The sequence below is a fragment of the Ranitomeya imitator genome, chromosome 6 (genome assembly GCF_032444005.1).
Source record: "Ranitomeya imitator isolate aRanImi1 chromosome 6, aRanImi1.pri, whole genome shotgun sequence".
Lineage (NCBI taxonomy): Eukaryota > Metazoa > Chordata > Amphibia > Anura > Dendrobatidae > Ranitomeya > Ranitomeya imitator.
The window spans coordinates 112,410,468-112,431,174 of NC_091287.1; the positions used below are offsets into that span (position 1 = coordinate 112,410,468).

The following is a 20,707-nucleotide window of genomic DNA, read 5'->3' on the forward strand; positions in this document are numbered from 1 at the left end:
GGGTATACATAATAAAAACAAGTACAATAATCTTAAACAATACAAGTCACAACTGGTACAGGAGGAGAGAGGACCCTGTCTGCGAGGGCTCACAATCTACAAGAATATAGCCTAAGCCTGGCTGCAGCATTAAAGGCAATTTGTCACCAGGTATTTGCTACCCCATCTGAGAACAGCATAATATAAGAGCAGAGACAGAAATTCCAGCAATATGTTACTTACTGGGCTGCTTGCTGTTATTTTTTAGATAAAATCTAATTTGATCTGCTGTAGATCTAGCCGTTCCCTGATGCTGAACTGGGTATAACCTGCCTACACCTCTGATTAGCATAGACAGAACGCTGCCAGTGGCGGAGTTATACAGAGCATATGTATATGGAGGACTACATGGCAGCAGGTTCACCATCACCGCAGAAGATAATCAAAACTACAGCAAGAAGCCCAGTAAGTGACGCAATGCTGGAATCAAGGTCTCTGCCTGTAGATTATGCTGCTCTCAGATTAGGTGACAGATTCTTTTTAAAGCATGGGAAGACTTACTAACTTCTAATAAAGCGATGGACAGTTCTATAAATAGGAGCCAATGACTAAATACGGTATAAAGTTAGGACCTCGGGATGCATTTACACTTGCCCTTAAATCGAGAACAAGTGCTCCCATGTATGCTCATTCTCCGATTATGTGTCCTCTAAACAGTTTGCCAAACACCCAATAAATAAGCAAAGCTTTCGTTCATCAGGTGAAATGATTTTTGAGCCTGCAGCACATCGTTCTGGGTAAATCGGACATGTGCTGCAAAGAACAAGGATATTCCACGAGTACAAAATGATCATATTAACGATCGTTCTGTGCCTGGAAATATGGTCAGTAGATCTAAACGAGCTATTAAATGCCAGTAGTGATGAGGGAACGTGCTCGTATAAGGTGTTATCTGAGCATGCTCTAGTGCCGACTGACTTCGAATAATATGTTAAGAGTCCCAGAGGCTGCATGTCTCGCGGTTGCTCGACAGCCGTAAGTTGCAATACATGCAGGAAGTGCCTGTTAGGTAATCCTTGCATGTATTGCAGCTGCCAGATTATTAATGCACACAGAAAATGCTCGGTTAGCACTGCAGCATGCTCAGATAACACCTCATCTGAGCACGTTCGCTCATCACTATCGACCAGTACTAATGCTCTTCTACACACAGAACTAAACATCCTTCCATACCCGATAAGGCGGAGTAGAGACTAAGGGTTGCATTGGATATTTTGGGTACCTTTTTGACGCAATTTGCTTGTGTTGTATGTAATCTTAGTTTTTGTTAGAGCTGTAACCTTTTCTAGTTTAATCAGTTTGGTCCATGACAGACGCCATAGTGCTTTTTCTTTAACTGCTGTAGAGGCGGGTGTGTGTGCGAGTTCATTATTGGCCCAGAGCTCGGTAGCTGGGTGTGGTGTGAGGCGAGTGTGTGCGTGTTCATTATTGGCCCGGAGCTCGGTAGCTGGGTGTGGTGTGAGGCGAGTGTGTGCGAGTTCATTATTGGCCCAGAGCTCGGTAGCTGGATGTGGTGTGGTGTGAGGCGAGTGTGTGCGCGTGTTCATTATTGGCCCAGAGCTCGGTAGCTGGATGTGGTGTGGTGTGAGGCGAGTGTGTGCGAGTTCATTATTGGCCCAGAGCTCGGTAGCTGGATGTGGTGTGGTGTGAGGCGAGTGTGTGCGAGTTCATTATTGGCCCAGAGCTCGGTAGCTGGATGTGGTGTGGTGTGAGGCGAGTGTGTGTGCGTGTTCATTATTGGCCCAGAGCTCGGTAGCTGGATGTGGTGTGGTGTGAGGCGAGTGTGTGCGAGTTCATTATTGGCCCGGAGCTCGGTAGCTGGATGTGGTGTGGTGTGAGGCGAGTGTGTGCGCGTGTTCATTATTGGCCCAGAGCTCGGTAGCTGGATGCGGTGTGGTGTGAGAGGTGAGTGTGTGCGAGTTCATTATTGGCCCAGAGCTCGGTAGCTGGATGTGGTGTGGTGTGGTGTGAGGCGAGTGTGTGCGAGTTCATTATTGGCCCAGAGCTCGGTAGCTGGATGTGGTGTGGTGTGAGGCGAGTGTGTGCGCGTGTTCATTATTGGCCCAGAGCTCGGTAGCTGGATGCGGTGTGGTGTGAGAGGCGAGTGTGTGCGTGTTCATTATTGGCCCAGAGCTCGGTAGCTGGATGTGGTGTGGTGTGAGGCGAGTGTGTGCGTGTTCATTATTGGCCCGGAGCTCGGTAGCTGGATGTGGTGTGGTGTGAGGCGAGTGTGTGCGAGTTCATTATTGGCCCGGAGCTCGGTAGCTGGATGTGGTGTGGTGTGGTGTGAGGCGAGTGTGTGCGAGTTCATTATTGGCCCAGAGCTCGGTAGCTGGATGTGGTGTGGTGTGGTGTGAGGAGAGTGTGTGCGAGTTCATTATTGGCCCGGAGCTCGGTAGCTGGATGTGGTGTGGTGTGGTGTGAGGCGAGTGTGTGCGAGTTCATTATTGGCCCAGAGCTCGGTAGCTGGATGTGGTGTGGTGTGAGGCGAGTGTGTGTGCGAGTTCATTATTGGCCCAGAGCTCGGTAGCTGGGTGTGGTGTGAGGCGAGTGTGTGCGAGTTCATTATTGGCCCGGAGCTCGGTAGCTGGAAGTGGTGTGGTGTGAGGCGAGTGTGTGCGAGTTCATTATTGGCCCAGAGCTCGGTAGCTGGATGTGGTGTGGTGTGAGGCGAGTGTGTGCGCGTGTTCATTATTGGCCCAGAGCTCGGTAGCTGGATGCGGTGTGGTGTGAGAGGCGAGTGTGTGCGAGTTCATTATTGGCCCAGAGCTCGGTAGCTGGATGTGGTGTGGTGTGAGGCGAGTGTGTGCGCGTGTTCATTATTGGCCCAGAGCTCGGTAGCTGGATGCGGTGTGGTGTGAGAGGCGAGTGTGTGCGTGTTCATTATTGGCCCAGAGCTCGGTAGCTGGATGTGGTGTGGTGTGAGGCGAGTGTGTGCGAGTTCATTATTGGCCCAGAGCTCGGTAGCTGGGTGTGGTGTGAGGCGAGTGTGTGCGTGTTCATTATTGGCTCAGAGCTCGGTAGCTGGATGTGGTGTGGTGTGAGGCGAGTGTGTGCGAGTTCATTATTGGCCCAGAGCTCGGTAGCTGGGTGTGGTGTGAGGCGAGTGTGTGCGTGTTCATTATTGGCCCGGAGCTCGGTAGCTGGAAGTGGTGTGGTGTGAGGCGAGTGTGTGCGTGTTCATTATTGGCCCAGAGCTCGGTAGCTGGATGTGGTGTGGTGTGAGGCGAGTGTGCGCGAGTTCATTATTGGCCCAGAGCTCGGTAGCTGGGTGTGGTGTGAGGCGAGTGTGTGCGTGTTCATTATTGGCCCAGAGCTCGGTAGCTGGATGTGGTGTGGTGTGAGGCGAGTGTGCGCGAGTTCATTATTGGCCCAGAGCTCGGTAGCTGGGTGTGGTGTGAGGCGAGTGTGTGCGTGTTCATTATTGGCCCGGAGCTCGGTAGCTGGATGTGGTGTGGTGTGAGGCGAGTGTGTGCGTGTTCATTATTGGCCCGGAGCTCGGTAGCTGGATGTGGTGTGGTGTGAGGCGAGTGTGTGCGTGTTCATTATTGGCCCGGAGCTCGGTAGCTGGAAGTGGTGTGGTGTGAGGCGAGTGTGTGCGTGTTCATTATTGGCCCGGAGCTCGGTAGCTGGATGTGGTGTGGTGTGAGGCGAGTGTGTGCGTGTTCATTATTGGCCCGGAGCTCGGTAGCTGGAAGTGGTGTGAGGCGAGTGTGTGCGTGTTCATTATTGGCCCAGAGCTCGGTAGCTGGATGTGGTGTGGTGTGAGGCGAGTGTGTGCGTGTTCATTATTGGCCCGGAGCTCGGTAGCTGGAAGTGGTGTGGTGTGAGGCGAGTGTGTGCGTGTTCATTATTGGCCCAGAGCTCGGTAGCTGGATGTGGTGTGGTGTGAGAGGCGAGTGTGTGCGAGTTCATTATTGGCCCAGAGCTCGGTAGCTGGATGCGGTGTGGTGTGAGGCGAGTGTGTGCGTGTTCATTATTGGCCCAGAGCTCGGTAGCTGGATGTGGTGTGGTGTGAGAGGTGTGTGCGTGTTCATTATTAGCCCAGAGCTCGGTAGCTGGATGTGGTGTGGTGTGAGAGGTGTGTGCGTGTTCATTATTGGCCCAGAGCTCGGTAGCTGGATGTGGTGTGGTGTGAGAGGTGAGTGTGTGCGTGTTCATTATTGGCCCAGAGCTCGGTAGCTGGATGTGGTGTGGATGCGGTGTGGTGTGAGGCGAGTGTGTGCGAGTTCATTATTGGCCCAGAGCTCGGTAGCTGGATGTGGTGTGGTGTGAGAGGTGAGTGTGTGCGTGTTCATTATTGGCCCAGAGCTCGGAAGCTGGATGCGGTGTGGTGTGAGGCGAGTGTGCGCGTGTTCATTATTGGCCCAGAGCTCGGTAGCTGGATGCAGTGTGGTGTGAGGCGAGTGTGCGCGTGTTCATTATTGGCCCAGAGCTCGGTAGCTGGATGTGGTGTGGATGCGGTGTGGTGTGAGAGGCGAGTGTGTGCGTGTTCATTATTGGCCCAGAGCTCGGTAGCTGGATGTGGTGTGGTGTGAGAGGTGAGTGTGTGCGTGTTCATTATTGGCCCAGAGCTCGGTAGCTGGATGCGGTGTGGTGTGAGAGGTGAGTGTGTGCGTGTTCATTATTGGCCCAGAGCTCGGTAGCTGGATGCGGTGTGGTGTGAGGCGAGTGTGTGCGAGTTCATTATTGGCCCAGAGCTCGGTAGCTGGATGTGGTGTGGTGTGAGGCGAGTGTGTGCGAGTTCATTATTGGCCCAGAGCTCGGTAGCTGGATGTGGTGTGATGTGAGGCGAGTGTGTGCGAGTTCATTATTGGCCCAGAGCTCGGTAGCTGGATGTGGTGTGGTGTGGTGTGAGGTGAGTGTGTGCGTGTTCATTATTGGCCCAGAGCTCGGTAGCTGGATGCGGTGTGGATGCGGTGTGGTGTGAGAGGCGAGTGTGTGCGAGTTCATTATTGGCCCAGAGCTCGGTAGCTGGATGTGGTGTGGTGTGAGAGGTGAGTGTGTGCGTGTTCATTATTGGCCCAGAGCTCGGTAGCTGGATGCGGTGTGGATGCGGTGTGGTGTGAGGCGAGTGTGTGCGAGTTCATTATTGGCCCAGAGCTCGGTAGCTGGATGCGGTGTGGTGTGAGGCGAGTGTGTGCGAGTTCATTATTGGCCCAGAGCTCGGTAGCTGGATGCGGTGTGGTGTGAGGCGAGTGTGTGCGTGTTCATTATTGGCCCAGAGCTCGGTAGCTGGATGTGGTGTGGATGCGGTGTGGTGTGAGAGGCGAGTGTGTGCGTGTTCATTATTGGCCCAGAGCTCGGTAGCTGGATGCGGTGTGGTGTGAGGCGAGTGTGTGCGAGTTCATTATTGGCCCAGAGCTCGGTAGCTGGATGTGGTGTGATGTGAGGCGAGTGTGTGCGTGTTCATTATTGGCCCAGAGCTCGGTAGCTGGATGCGGTGTGGTGTGAGGCGAGTGTGTGCGAGTTCATTATTGGCCCAGAGCTCGGTAGCTGGATGCGGTGTGGTGTGAGAGGCGAGTGTGTGCGAGTTCATTATTGGCCCAGAGCTCGGTAGCTGGATGTGGTGTGGTGTGAGAGGTGAGTGTGTGTGAGTTCATTATTGGCCCAGAGCTCGGTAGCTGGATGTGGTGTGATGTGAGGCGAGTGTGTGCGTGTTCATTATTGGCCCAGAGCTCGGTAGCTGGATGCGGTGTGGTGTGAGGAGAGTGTGTGCGAGTTCATTATTGGCCCAGAGCTCGGTAGCTGGATGTGGTGTGGTGTGGTGTGAGGTGAGTGTGTGCGTGTTCATTATTGGCCCAGAGCTCGGTAGCTGGATGCGGTGTGGTGTGAGGTGAGTGTGTGCGTGTTCATTATTAGCCCAGAGCTCGGTAGCTGGATGTGGTGTGGTGTGAGAGGTGAGTGTGTGCGAGTTCATTATTGGCCCAGAGCTCGGTAGCTGGATGCGGTGTGGTGTGAGAGGCGAGTGTGTGCGAGTTCATTATTGGCCCAGAGCTCGGTAGCTGGATGTGGTGTGGTGTGAGAGGTGAGTGTGTGCGAGTTCATTATTGGCCCAGAGCTCGGTAGCTGGATGTGGTGTGGTGTGAGAGGTGAGTGTGTGCGAGTTCATTATTGGCCCAGAGCTCGGTAGCTGGATGTGGTGTGATGTGAGGCGAGTGTGTGCGTGTTCATTATTGGCCCAGAGCTCGGTAGCTGGATGTGGTGTGGTGTGGTGTGAGAGGTGAGTGTGTGCGAGTTCATTATTGGCCCAGAGCTCGGTAGCTGGATGTGGTGTGGTGTGAGAGGTGAGTGTGTGCGTGTTCATTATTGGCCCAGAGCTCGGTAGCTGGATGTGGTGTGGTGTGGTGTGAGAGGTGAGTGTGTGCGTGTTCATTATTGGCCCAGAGCTCGGTAGCTGGATGCGGTGTGGTGTGAGAGGAGAGTGTGTGCGTGTTCATAATTGGCCCAGAGCTCGGTAGCTGTATGTGGGGTGGTGGTCATCAGCCATGGATGATCCCTGTTAGGTGTGATTTAGGTTACATTTACAGCCCGAGTGGAAAATGGAAGGAAAGAAATGGATGAACACTTTGCAGTCATACCCAATGAGGCAATGTTCATATTGTGCTTCATCCTCACGTCAGTGGTTCTGTCAGAGCTCATGTCTGAAGTCCTAGACAACAGGATTCAGGCACGTGGACAGATGGGGCCACTGACGGGAATGATGCAGATGGAGTCACTCTGTGCTCTGGCAGAGCAGAGGCCACAAACCTGTTTTTCATGAATTCAGACATAAGGCCGACGGAGCCACTGACTTGAGAGCAAAACGCAAAATGAACTCAGCCTGTCAGAAAAATACTTACCACCCATTCCTCACTGTCTGGTTTTCATATACGGAGAAATGAAAGCAGAGGTTCCTGGCTGCAGCTCATCTCCAGCCTCCTTACACAGAACGCTACATGGCTGACCACAGCTGTTAATGTGGATGTCAAAAAAAATCAAATTTATGGTCATATTTAGACTAAGCAAATGGCTTTGAATGACGCCGGCACAAAGCTAAGGTAACAGTCATGGTCTGACTGACGGATATCAATCAAATAAAGGTTTTTTATAGTAAGAAATCGAAGACAATGAAAGTATTTTACTTCTAGTAACCGAAGAATTCTAACTCCAAAAGAAAACAATTCTAGGAAAGCACCAAAATGGATGTTCACCAAGGCAATGGTGTAAGGGAGATAACAAGATAACGACTGGGGGAGCAGGAAGTGGCGGCCGTGTGAACGGCGATAACCTCGCGCTAAGTGGTCGCAGTAGTAGACGGCATAGGCCCCTTTCACACATCAGTTTTTTGTCGTCAGTCACAATCCGTTGGCTTGACAGATCCGTCAAAGATTGTGAAAAACTGATGCAACGGATCCAACTAGGGGGCTGGCTAATTGGATCCAAAAGAAGCAGAGCATGCTCAGTTAAAAAAAACGGAATCTGTCGCAGTCCATTTTTCGACGGATACAAAAAACATTACTTTGTCCGTCATCTCCAGCCAAACAATTTTCGACGGATGAAACGTGAGGCCATCTGTCGCTAATATAAGTCTGAGAAGAAAAAAAAGGATCCGGCGACATCAGTCGCTGGATCCGGTTTTTTTTTCAAAATTCGACAGATTGTGAATGATTGCAAAAAAACTGATGTGTGAAAGAGGCCTTAATACGACAAACTGCGAAAATGTCAATTAAGATAATTCCATAATATTAACACCCTGCTATTTATGCAATCAATGTCATCCACAGATAAAATTAATATATTTATCATCTGGATATGTCTCCATTATAAACATAAGGCTCGATCGATTAACCAGTTCATGACCGGGCCATTTTCCTCAGTTTCTGACTAGGCACATTTTCCCGTTTTATCACACAAATGCGATCATTTTAGAAGTTTTCTTCAATACATGCGGCTTAAAGGGAACCTGTCAGCTGTTTTGGCCGATATAAGATGCGGCCACTGCCTTTCAGGGCTTATGTACAGCATTCTATAATGCTGTAGATAAGCCCACCCCCCCGGTCTGACCTGAAAGAGAAGAAAAATAAGTTTTATTATACTCACCCGGGGGAGCAGGCCGGTCCGATGGGTGTCACAGGTCCAGCGCCTCCCATCTTCTTATGATCACCACCCTCCTTTTACTTCATGGCTCCCCGGCATCGCGCTCCTGTGCAGGCATACTTCTCTGCCCTGTTGAGGGCAGCGTAAAGTACTGCAGTGCGCAGGTGCTGGACCTCTCTGACCTTTCCTCTGACGCCTGGGCACTGCAGTACTTGGCTCTGCCCTCAACAGGGCAGATAAGTACGCCTGCACAGGAGCGCGATGCCGGGGAGCCTGAAGCAAGCAGGAGGACGGCATCGCAAGAAGATGGGAGGCGCCGGAACCAGACCTGTGACACCCATCGGACCGGACCGCCCTGCCAGGGGAGTATAATATAACTTATTTTTTTTATCTTTTAGGTCGGACCAGGGGCTTATCTACAGCATTATAGAATGCGCCCCCGGCACATTAACCCCTGGCACACCGCGATCAAAGATGATCGCGATGTGCCGGCGGTGCAGGGAAGCACCGCGCAGGGAGGGGGCTCCCTGCGGGCTTCCCTGAGACCCCCGGAGCAACGCGATGTGATCGCGTTGCTGCGAGGGTCTCACCTCCCTCCCTGCTCCCTCCAGCCCCGGATCCAAGATGGCCGCGGATCCGGGTCCTGCAGGGAGGGAGGTGGCTTCACAGAGCCTGCTCAGAGCAGGCACTGTGAAGCCTGCAGCACTGCATGTCAGATCAGTGATCTGACAGAGTGCTGTGCAAACTGTCAGATCACTGATCTGTGATGTCCCCCCCTGGGAAAAAAGTAAAAAAAAAATTTTCCAAATGTGTAAAAAAAAATAAAAAAAAATATTCCAAAATAATGAAAAAAAATAAAAAAATATTATTCCCATAAATACGTTTCTTCATCTAAATAAAAAAAAAAAAACAATAAAAGTACACATATTTAGTATCGCCGTGTCCGTAACGACCCGACCTATAAAACTGTCCCACTAGTTAACCCCTTCAGTAAACACCGTAAGAAAAAAAAAAAAAAAAAACGAGGCAAAAAACAACGCTTTATTATCATACCGCCGAACAAAAAGTGGAATAACACGCGATCAAAAAGACAGATATAAATACCCATGGTACCGCTGAAAGCGTCATTGTCCCGCAAAAAAAGAGCCGCCATACAGCATCATCAGCAAAAAAATAAAAAAGTTATAGTCCTGAGAATAAAGCGATGCAAAAATAATTATTTTTTCTGTAAAATAGTTTTTATCGTATAAAAGCGCCAAACCATAAAAAAATGATATAAATGAGGTATCGCTGTAATCGCACTGACCCGAAGAATAAAACTGATTTATCAATTTTACCAAACGCGGAACGGTATAAACGCCTCCCCCAATAGAAATTCATGAATAGCTGGCTTTTGGTCATTCTTCCTCACAAAAATCGGAATAAAAAGCGATCAAAAAATGTCACGTGCCCAAAAATGTTTTCAATAAAAACGTCAACTCGTCCCGCAAAAAACAAGACCTCACATGACTCTGTGGACCAAAATATGGAAAAATTATAGCTCTCAAAATGTGGTATTGCAAAAAATATTTTTTGCAATAAAAAGGGTCTTTCAGTGTGTGACGGCTGCCAATCATAAAAATCCGCTAAAAAACCCGCTATAAAAGTAAATCAAACCCCCCTTCATCACCCCCTTAGTTAGGGAAAAATAAAAAAAATGTATTTATTTCCATTTTCCCATTAGGGCTAGGGTTAGGGCTAGGGTTAGGGCTAGGGTTAGGGTTAAGGCTAGGGTTAGGGCTAGGGTTAGGGTTAGGGCTAGGGTTAGGGCTAGGGTTAGGGTTAGGGTTGGGGCTAAAGTTAGGGTTAGGGTTTAGATTACATTTACAGTTGGGAATAGGGTTGGGATTAGGGTTAGGGGTGTGTCAGGGTTAGAGGTGTGGTTAGGGTTACCGTTGGAATTAGGGTTAGGGGTGTGTTTAGATTAGGGTTTCAGTTATAATTGGGGGGTTTCCACTGTTTCGGCACATCAGGGGCTCTCCAAACACGACATGGCGTCCGATCTCAATTCCAGCCAATTCTGCATTGAAAAAGTAAAACAGTGCTCCTTCCCTTCCGAGCTCTCCTGTGTGCCCAAACAGGAGTTTACCCCAACATATGGGGTATCAGCGTACTCAGGACAAATTAGACAACAACTTTTGTGGACCAATTTCTCCTGTTACCCTTGGGAAAATACAAAACTGGGGGCTAAAAAATAATTTTTGTGGGAAAACAAAAAGATTTTTTATTTTCACGGCTCTGCGTTATAAACTGTAGTGAAACACTTGGGGGTTCAAAGTTCTCACAACACATCTAGATAAGTTCATTGAGGGGTCTAGTTTCCAATATGGGGTCACTTGTGGGGGGTTTCTACTGTTTAGGTACATTAGGGGCTCTGCAAACGCAATGTGACGCCTGCAGACCAATCCATCTAAGTCTGCATTCCAAATGATGCTCCTTCCCTTCCGAGCCCTCCCATGCGCCCAAACGGTGGTTCCCCCCCACATATCGGGTATCAGCGTACTCAGGACAAATTGGACAACAACATTTAGGGTCCAATTTCTCCTGCTAACCTTGGAAAAATACAAAACTGGGGGCTAAAATATAATTTTTGTGGAAAAAAAAATATTTTTTATTTGCATGGCTCTGCGTTATAAACTGTAGTGAAATACTTGGGGGTTCAAAGCTCTCACAACACATCAAGATGAGTTCCTTAGGGGGTCTACTTTCCAAAATGGTGTCACTTGTGGGGGGTTTCTACTGTTTAGGTACATTAGGGGCTCTGCAAACGCAATGTGACGCCTGCAGACCATTCCATCTAAGTCTGCATTCCAAATGGCGCTCCTTCCCTTCCGAGCCCTCCCATGCGCCCAAACGGTGGTTCCCCCCCACATATGGGGTATCAGCGTACTCAGGACAAATTGTACAACAACTTTTGAGGTCCAATTTCTTCTCTTACCCTTGGAAAAATAAAAAATTGGGGGCAAAAATATAATTTTTGTGAAAAAATGATTTTTTATTTTTACGGTTCTGCATTATAAACTTCTGTGAAGCACTTGGTGGGTCAAAGTGCTCACCACACCTCTAGATAAGTTCCTTAGGGGGTCTACTTTCCAAAATGGTGTCACTTGTGGGGGGTTTCAATGTTTAGGCACATCAGTGGCTCTCCAAACGCAACATGGCGTCCCATCTCAATTTCTGTCAATTTTGCATTGAAAAGTCAAACTGCGCTCCTTCCCTTCCGAGCTCTCCCATGCGCCCAAACAGTGGTTTACTGCCACATGTGGGGTATCAGCGTACTCAGGACAAATTGGACAACAACTTTCTGGGTCCAATTTCTCCTGTTACCCTTGGTAAAATAAAACAAATTGGAGCTGAATTAAATTTTTTGTGTAAAAAAGTTAAATGTTCATTTTTATTTAAACATTCCAAAAATTCCTATTAAACACCTGAAGGGTTAATAAACTTCTTGAATGTGGTTTTGAGCACCTTGAGGGGTGCAGTTTTTAGAATGGTGTCACACTTGGGCATTTTCTATCATATAGACCCCTCAAAATGACTTCAAATGAGACGTGGTCCCTAAAAAAAAATGGTGTTGTAAAAATGAGAAATTGCTGGTCAACTTTTAACCCTTATAACTCCCTAACAAAAAAAAAAATTGGTTCCAAAATTATGCTGATGTAAAGTAGACATGTGGGAAATGTTACTTATTAAGTATTTTGTGTGACATATCTCTGTGATTTAATTGCATAAAAATTCAAAGTTTGAAAATTGCGAAATTTTCAAAATTTTCGCCAAATTTCCGTTTTTTTCACAAATAAATGCAGGTACTATCAAAGAAATTTTACCACTATCATGAAGTACAATATGTCACGAGAAAACAATGTCAGAATCACCAGGATCCGTTGAAGCGTTTCGGAGTTATAACCTCATAAAGGGACAGTGGTCAGAATTGTAAAAATTGGCCTGGTCATTAACGTGCAAACCACCCTTGGGGGTAAAGGGGTTAACATGTGCCACCCTGTTTTTAAAGGGACCAAAAGTAATTGGACAGATTCAATAATTTTAAATAAAATGTTCATTTTTAGTACTTAATTAAGTAAAAAAGGGCAGCACACTGCAGCGCCAAAACATGCAAACTTGAAAACACGAAATTTGAACTGCATCACTGCACTAGAAATATGAAAAATGAGAGCTTTTAGCGCTTAAAAATGGCCATATTTATGTGTACCTCGTAGCCACTTTACGGCATCTCTCTTATACGAGGTCCTACGCTTGACCTACCTCACCGAGAATAAACGTCTCCATCTGAATGGGTACATGTGAAACCTCTTCTTGGACTCAAATTCTCTCTTTCTGTGGAGGGGTATTGGACCTACTATGATTAAAACACCTGTGGCTAGGAGGCGGGGAGTGCACGATCAGAAGGCTAAAGAAAACATTTAAAAAACCTGACCTGCACATCCAAACATAGACTGAGTGTGAACAGGTGCTGAACCCAGAGTCATTTTTAGTACTTGGGTTGAAAACCCTTTGTTGGCAATGACTGCCTGAAGTCTTGAACTCATGGACATCACCAGACGCTGTGTTTCCTCCTTTTTGATGCTCTGCCAGGCCTTCACTGCGGTGGTTTTCAGTTGCTGTTTGTTTGTGGGCCTTTCTGTCTGAAGTTTAGTCTTTAACAAGTGAAATGCATGCTCAATTGGGTTGAGATCAGGTGACCGACTTGGCCATTCAAGAATATTCCACTTCTTTGCTTTAATAAACTCCTGGGTTGCTTTGGCTTTATGTTTTGGGTCATTGTCCATCTGTAGTATGAAACGACGACCAATCAGTTTGGCTGCATTTGGCTGGATCTGAGCACACAGTATGGCTCTGAATACCTCAGAATTCATTCGGCTGCTTCTGTCCTGGGTCACATCATCAATAAACACTAGTGACCCAGTGACACTGGCAGCCATGCATGCCCAAGCCATCACACTGCCTCCGCCGTGTTTTACAGATGATGTGCTATGCTTTGGATCATGAGCTGTACCACGCCTTTGCCATACTTTTCTCTTTCCATCATTCTGGTAGAGGTTGATGTTGGTTTCATCTGTCCAAAGAATGTTCTTCCAGAACTGTGCGGCTTTTTTTAGATGTTTTTTAGCAAAGTCCAGTCTAGCCTTTTTATTCTTGATGCTTATGAGTGGCTTGCACCGTGCAGTGAACCCTCTGTATTTACTTTCATGCAGTCTTCTCTTTATGGTAGATTTGGATATTGATACGCCTACCTCCTGGAGAGTGTTGTTCACTTGGTTGGCTGTTGTGAAGGGGTTTCTCTTCACCATGGAGATTATTCTGCGATCATCCACCACTGTTGTCTTCCTTGGGCGCCCAGGTCTTTTTGCATTGATGAGTTCACCAGTGCTTTCTTTCTCAGGATGTACCAAACTGTAGATTTTACCACTGCTAATATTGCAGCAATTTCTCGGATGGTTTTTTTTCTGTTTTCGCAGCTTAAGGATGGCTTGTTTCACCTGCATGGAGAGCTCCTTTGGCCACATGTTTACTTCACAGCAAAACCTTCCAAATGCAAGCACCACACCTCAAATCAACTCCAGGCCTTTTATCTGCTTAATTGAGAATGACATAATGAAGGGATTGCCCACACGTGTCCATGAAATAGCCTTGGAGTCAATTGTCCAATTACTTTTGGTCCCTTTAAAAACAGGGTGGCACATGTTAAGTAGCTGAAACTCCTAAACCCTTCATCCAATTTTAATGTGGATACCCTCAAATGAAAGCTGAAAGTCTCAACTTCAACTGCATCTGAATTGTTTTGTTTAAAATTCATTGTGGTAATGTCTATGACCAAAATTAGCAAAATGTTGTCTCTGTCCAAATATATATGGACCTAACTGTATGTGTGTATATATATATATATATATATACATACACTAGCTGAAGAGCCCGGCGTTGCCTGGGCATAGTAAACATCTGTGGTTAGTTATAGCACGTCACTTCTCTTATTTTCCCATCCCGCCTCTCATTTTCCCAATCACATCTCTCATTTTCTCCCTCACATCTCTCATTTTCTCCCTCACTCCTCTCATTCCCCCCTAACACTTGTCATTTCAACCTCACATCTGTCATTTTCTGATCACTCCATTATTTTTCCTCACTCCTCTCACTTTGCACTCACACCTTTTTATTTTCACCTCACACCTCATTTTCACCTCATCACCTCAGTATATACATGTTTGTCATCTCCCTTATATATAGTATACATCTGTATGTCATCTCCTGTATATAGGAACACATGGGCTACTTGCACAGTGAACAAGTCTGTATGATCATGTTCACACACCACCAAGAAACCTGAAGACACAAAAGAGAATAGTAAAACCAAAAACACTCAGTTTGAAAAAATGTTGCAGTAATCCGCAAGTGCTAGTAAAAGATGTAAAAAACAGGGTATTTGGTTGATACGTTTTTTGCAAAAAATGTATACTAAGCTGCTCTACCAATCTTCACGGTATACCCTTATCAGAGCAGTCCTAACTAATGGTTTCTTGGTGGTGTGTGAACATGATCATACAGACTTGTTCACTGTGCAAGTAGCCCATGTGTTCCTGTTTTCATAATTGTTCTCTTGTGTCTACAAGACTGGGGAGTTCCACCACTCCTCTTGGGCTATCTGCACAAAAGCTGTTCTACCCTGTATGCACACATGGATTTTTCCTCTCTGAACCCTGTTCACACAGGTTATATACAGATGATCAGGTTTTTAAATACATCAGATAGGGATTGCATACATTAGTTAGGACTGCTCTGATAAGGGTATACCGTGAAGATTGGTAGAGCAGCTTAGTATACATTTTTTGCAAAAAACGTATCAACCAAATACCCTGTTTTTTACATCTTTTACTAGCACTTGCGGATTACTGCAACATTTTTTCAAACTGAGTGTTTTTGGTTTTACTATTCTCTTTTGTGTCTTCACATCTCCTGTATATAGTATATACCTGTATGTCATCTCCCCTGTATATATTATATACCTGCTGTGTGTCATCTACCCTATATATAGTATATACCTGAATGTCATCTCCTTCTATATATAGTATATACCTGTATGTCATCTCCTCCTGTATATAGTATATACCTGTGTGTCATCTCCCCTGTATATAGTATATACCTGCATGTCATCTTCTATATATAGCATATACCTGTATGTCATCTCCTCCTGTATATAGTATATACCTGTATGTCATCTCCTCCTGTATATATATGTACCTGTATGTCATCTCCTCCTCTATATAGTATATACCTGTGTGTCATCTCTCCTGTATATAGTATATACCTGTGTGTCATCTCCTCCTGTATTAGACCTCGTTCACACGTTATTTGCTCAGTATTTTTACCTCAGTATTTGTAAGCTAAATTGGCAGCCTGATAAATCCCCAGCCAGCAGGAAGCCCTCCCCCTGGCAGTATATATTAGCTCACACATACACATAATAGACAGGTCATGTGACTGACAGGTGCCGTATTTCCTTTATGGTACATTTGTTGTAGTTTGTCTGCTTATTAATCAGATTTTTATTTTTGAAGGATAAGACCAGACTTGTGTGTGTTTTAGGGCGAGTTTCGTTTGTCAAGTTGTGTGTGTTGAGTTGCGTGTGGCGACATGTATGTAGCGACTTTTGTGAGATGAGTTGTGTGTGGCAACATGCGTGTAGCAACTTTTTGTGTGTCGAGTTGCATGTGACAGGTTAGTGTAGCAACTTGTGTGCAGCAAGTTTTGCGCATGGCGAGTTTTGCCAGGGCGAGTTTTGTGTGGTGCCTTTTGAGTATGTGCAAGTTTTGTGTGAAGAAATTTTGCATGTGTTGCAACTTTTGTGCATGTGGCAATTTTTGTGCATGTGGCAATTTTTCCGCATGTGCAAGTTTTGCGTGTGGCGAGTTTTCCATGAGGTGAGTTTTGCACTTGTGGCGAGTTTTGCAAGAGCCTAGTTTTTGCATGTGGCGAGTTCTGCGCGTGGCGAGTTTTGAGCGGCGACTTTTGTGTGGCGAGGTTGGAGAATGTGTGGTGAAATGTGTGCTGAGGGTGATATGTGTTCAAGCACGTGGAAGTGTGTGGCGCATTTTGTGTGTGTGTTCATATCCCCGTGTGTGGTGAGTATCCCATGTCGGGGCCCCACCCTAGCAACTGTACGGTATATACTCTTTGGCGCCATCGCTCTCACTCTTTACGTCCCCCTTGTTCACATCTGGCAGCTGTCAATTTGCCTCCAACACTTTTCCTTTCATTTTTTCCCATTATGTAGATAGGGGCAAAATTGTTTGGTGAATTGGAATGCGCGGGGTTAAAATTTCACCTCACAACATAGCCTATGACGCTCTCGGGGTCCAGACGTGTGACTGTGCAAAATTTTGTGGCTGTAGCTGCGACGGTGCAGATGCCAATCCCGGACATATATACACACATTCAGCTTTATATAGTATATATATAATATATATATATATATATATATATATATATATATATATATATATATATATATATATATATATATGTATTTAGTCAGTCAGCAATAGTGCAAGTTCCACCACTTAAAAAGATGAGAGGCGTCTGTAATTTACATCATATGTAGAACTCAACTATGGGAGACAAACTGAGAAAAAAAAATCCAGAAAATCACATTGTCTGCTTTTTTATCATTTTTTTGCAGGGTGTTCAGACAAATCCATTCACATCCAGCGAAATAATGTCTTGCAATGCATGCAACATATTTCAAACTCCAAAGCAAGTGATATCCCGCCAGGTTTCTTTTGTTGGTTTTTATTTTTTGCAGTATTCTACTCATCGCTTTACTAAAGCAGTAAAATCTGTGGAAAAGCCCTGCATTTTCTGCCATGGAGAATATGGCCTTAGCATTCACAAACATACTATGTTTTTAGCAGGCTAAGGGTAAGTTCACACAGGGCGTTTTTGCTGCTTTTTTTAATGCTAATTTTCAGCTGCTTTTTACAATACCAGCAAAGCCTATGAGATTTCAGAAATCTCATGCACACACATTGGGTTTTTGTTTGATCAGTATTTTGTGCTTTGCAGCGTTTTTTTGACATAGAGCATGTCACTTCTTTCAGCATTTTTTTTTCAGCATTTTCCACCCATTGACTTGAATGGATGGTGAAAAAAACGCTGCAAATACGCAAGGTTGACTGTTCTTGCAGCGTATTTGCTGCAGAAAAGTCATGGAGAGCCGGATGTGACGTCACATTCGGCTCTTCTATATCTAGATGGCAGGTTGCATGATGCGTCCATGCAGCCAGTCATCCAGCAGAGCGGACCCGAACCCCATTCACTTGAATGGGGGGGTCCGACATTAGTGTTTGACACATTGTCATATGCATGACAGCGCGGCAAACACCGCTTCTGATCGTCGGGGAAATCCTCCCCCCTGGTCAGAGAGCCGCGACTCCCCGCTGTCAGAAGACAGCGGGGAGCGCTCAGCTATGATCAGAGGTGTAAACTCACCTCCGATCACTGGGGTCAGCTGATTGGACTACTGATCCCATCATCTGACACCTACAGCCACTAATTACAGTGAGAGCAGGAGCGGCGGATTGGAGTTTCCATCTGACGCTCCTGTGCTATAAATAATTTAAAAAAAACGTCATGGGTTCCCCCCTAATTTTGATAACCAGTCAGACAAAACTCACAGCTGGAGGCTGCAACCCCCAGCTGTCAGCTTCAGCAAAGCTAGTTATCAAGAATAGAGGGGTCCTCACTTTTTTTTTTAAATTATTTAAATAAACGGCATGGGCCCCCCGTTTTTGACAACCAGCCTTGCTAAAGCTCACAGCTGGGGGCTGATATTCTGAGGCTGGTAAGTGGCCATTGATTTAGGCCCCCCAGCCTAAAAGTAGCAGCCTGCAGCTGCCCAGAAAAAGGCGCATCTATTTGATGCGCCAATTCCGGAGCTTTGCCCGGCTCTTCCCACTTGCCCTCTAGTGGTGGCAAGCGGGTTAATAAGGGGTAAATGTCACCTTGCTATTGTAAGGCGACATTAAGCCAGCTTAGTAATGGAGTGGTGTCAATAAGATAGCTATCCATTACTAATCCTATAGAGGTTAAAGGGTATAAATAAACACACACATGCAGAAAAAAGTATTTTAATTAAATCAAAACTGTGTAGTGTTTTACCATCTTCTTATTGTTCTGCCTTTCCAAAGCAAAGCCCTCGATCTTCTGTAATAAAAATAAAATAAAAAAGCAAAAGTATACTCCCTGATCCGTCGTAGTCCGATAGAACGAGTGTCCCAAGCAGCATCTGGGGGAGATAAAGCTACAACCGGGAGCGCTGCTAATGCGACCGCTGCTAATGTGACCGCTCCCGGCTGTAAGCGACTGGGGAATGAATGAGACGGAGCGGGCGCAGGCTCAGTAACTAGCGGCGACGTCACCGAGCCTGCGCTCCCTCACAGCCTGACCAGAGGTATCCTCTGCACCGTGGGAAATCGCCGGGGAAGAGGATACCACAGGTAAAATATCTATTCTGTCAATTCATTCTAATCGATCTATTCATTCTATCTATCTACAGGAAGTTGTTTTTTTTCTCTGTGTGCACTCAACTTTATTGGCATGCACAAAGAGAAAAAAAAAACGCATGGAAAAAAACCATGTAAAAAATGGCGCAAAAAAACGCACCTAAACCTGCGTTTTTTGGCACAGCTTCTTTCCATCCAAGATGATCAGGTTTTGCTGCAGAAAAAAAAAAACGCAGCAAAAACGCCCTGTGTGAACTTACCCTAAGGATATATTTTAAAGTTACAGTGTGATCATGGAATTAATGAATGGAGCGAGGTCTCTGCTGGTTTCCCCATTTGGGGAACAGTACAGCTTTGCCAATTCTATGCTATGCTCACACCACATTTTAGAGCCGGTTTATCATCGGGGAATACTTTGGATACACACATTAAAGGAGTCTGCCCCCCACCTTCCACCCTGAAATGCAAATTATAGTAACTACACAGTTATATAGTGGACTTAGGCCGAGCAAAACCAATATGAGCAGTACATATTTAAATAGCAGCGAGTACTTTTAAGCGTGACCAAAAGCTCAGCCCCCCATTCATCAATGCCCGTCAGTGGCCACAGCTTCCTGCAATGCTACACCCAGAAGTGTAGAGAGCGGCTTTAGAGAGGAGAAAAGGACCGATGATCAGTTACATCTCCTCCTTCCTCCAGTGCATCACAGAGTAGATCAATGTCAGCACCGATACTGACCAGATGTGTTCTGTGTTCAGTAGATCACAGATTAGATCTTCTCCTCCATGAAGTCATATCACACAGGATGGGGTTGGATACATGGATCGTATCACACAGGATGGGGTTGGATACATGGATCGCATCACACAGGATGGGGTTGGATACATGGATCGTATCACACAGGATGGGGTTGGATGCATGGATCACATCACACAGGTTGGGGTTCATATACATGGATCGCATCACACAGGATGGATTTAGATACATGGATCACATCACACAGGATGGAGTTGGATACCTGGATCGTATCACACAGGATGGGGATGGATACATGGATCACATCACACAGGATGGGGTTCAGATACATGGATCACATCACACAGGATGGGGTTAGATACATGGATCGTATCACACAGGATGGGGTTGGATACATGGATTGTATCACACAGGATGGGGTTAGATACATGGATCACATCACACAGGATGGGGTTAGATACATGGATCACATCACACAGGATGGGGTTAGATACATGGATCGTATCACACAGGATGGGGTTGGATACATGGATTGTATCACACAGGATGGGGTTAGATACATGGATCACATCACACAGGATGGGGTTAGATACATGGATCACATCACACAGGATGGGGTTAGATACATGGATCGTATCACACAGGATGGGGTTGGATACCTGGATCGTATCACACAGGATGGGGTTGGATACCTGGATGGTATCACACAGGATGGGGTTAGATGTACGGCTCAGCAGACCGTATCACACATTAGATAGATGCATGACTTTGCTCAGTCAGTGTAGCGCTGCTGTGCTCTCCTCGGTCAGTGCAATGCCTGCATCTGTAATGTAGGGACATCTGAATGAGGCTTTACTGCGGCGTCTGCAAAGCGCATCAGACTTCCGGTGCACTTTTCAGACGCAGGAGTAAAGCCTCATCAGACATCCCTGCACACAGACATCTGAGTGAAGCATTACACTGACTGAGCAGAGCGGAGTCAGTGCTGAGAGCACAGCAGAGCGATAATTACACTGCTGTGCTCTGAACTCTGCAGTGACAGTGCGGCGAGGGCAGGTTGGACAGTCGGACATTGAGCTACTAATATCTAGCTACCGAGCTGGAAGAAGTTACTGCTCCAACACTGCTCTCGCTATTCAGGACATGTGGTCGGACATGGCCCAGTAGCTGCCATATTTGCAGTGTGTAAGTGTCATGACACATATACAGCAGTATTACAGCGGCAGCAATGTTTGTGACATTGTAAAAAAAGCAAAAGGGTAAAATTGTGTGTGTGCAC

At 46.4% G+C, this 20,707-nt stretch overlaps 1 protein-coding gene across 3 annotated transcripts in view; it reads right to left on the minus strand.

Moving 5' to 3' along the window:
* Positions 1-20,707, minus strand: part of SLC4A7 (solute carrier family 4 member 7) — a 176,740-nt gene that overhangs the window by 74,974 nt on the left and 81,059 nt on the right. The window lies entirely within an intron of this gene.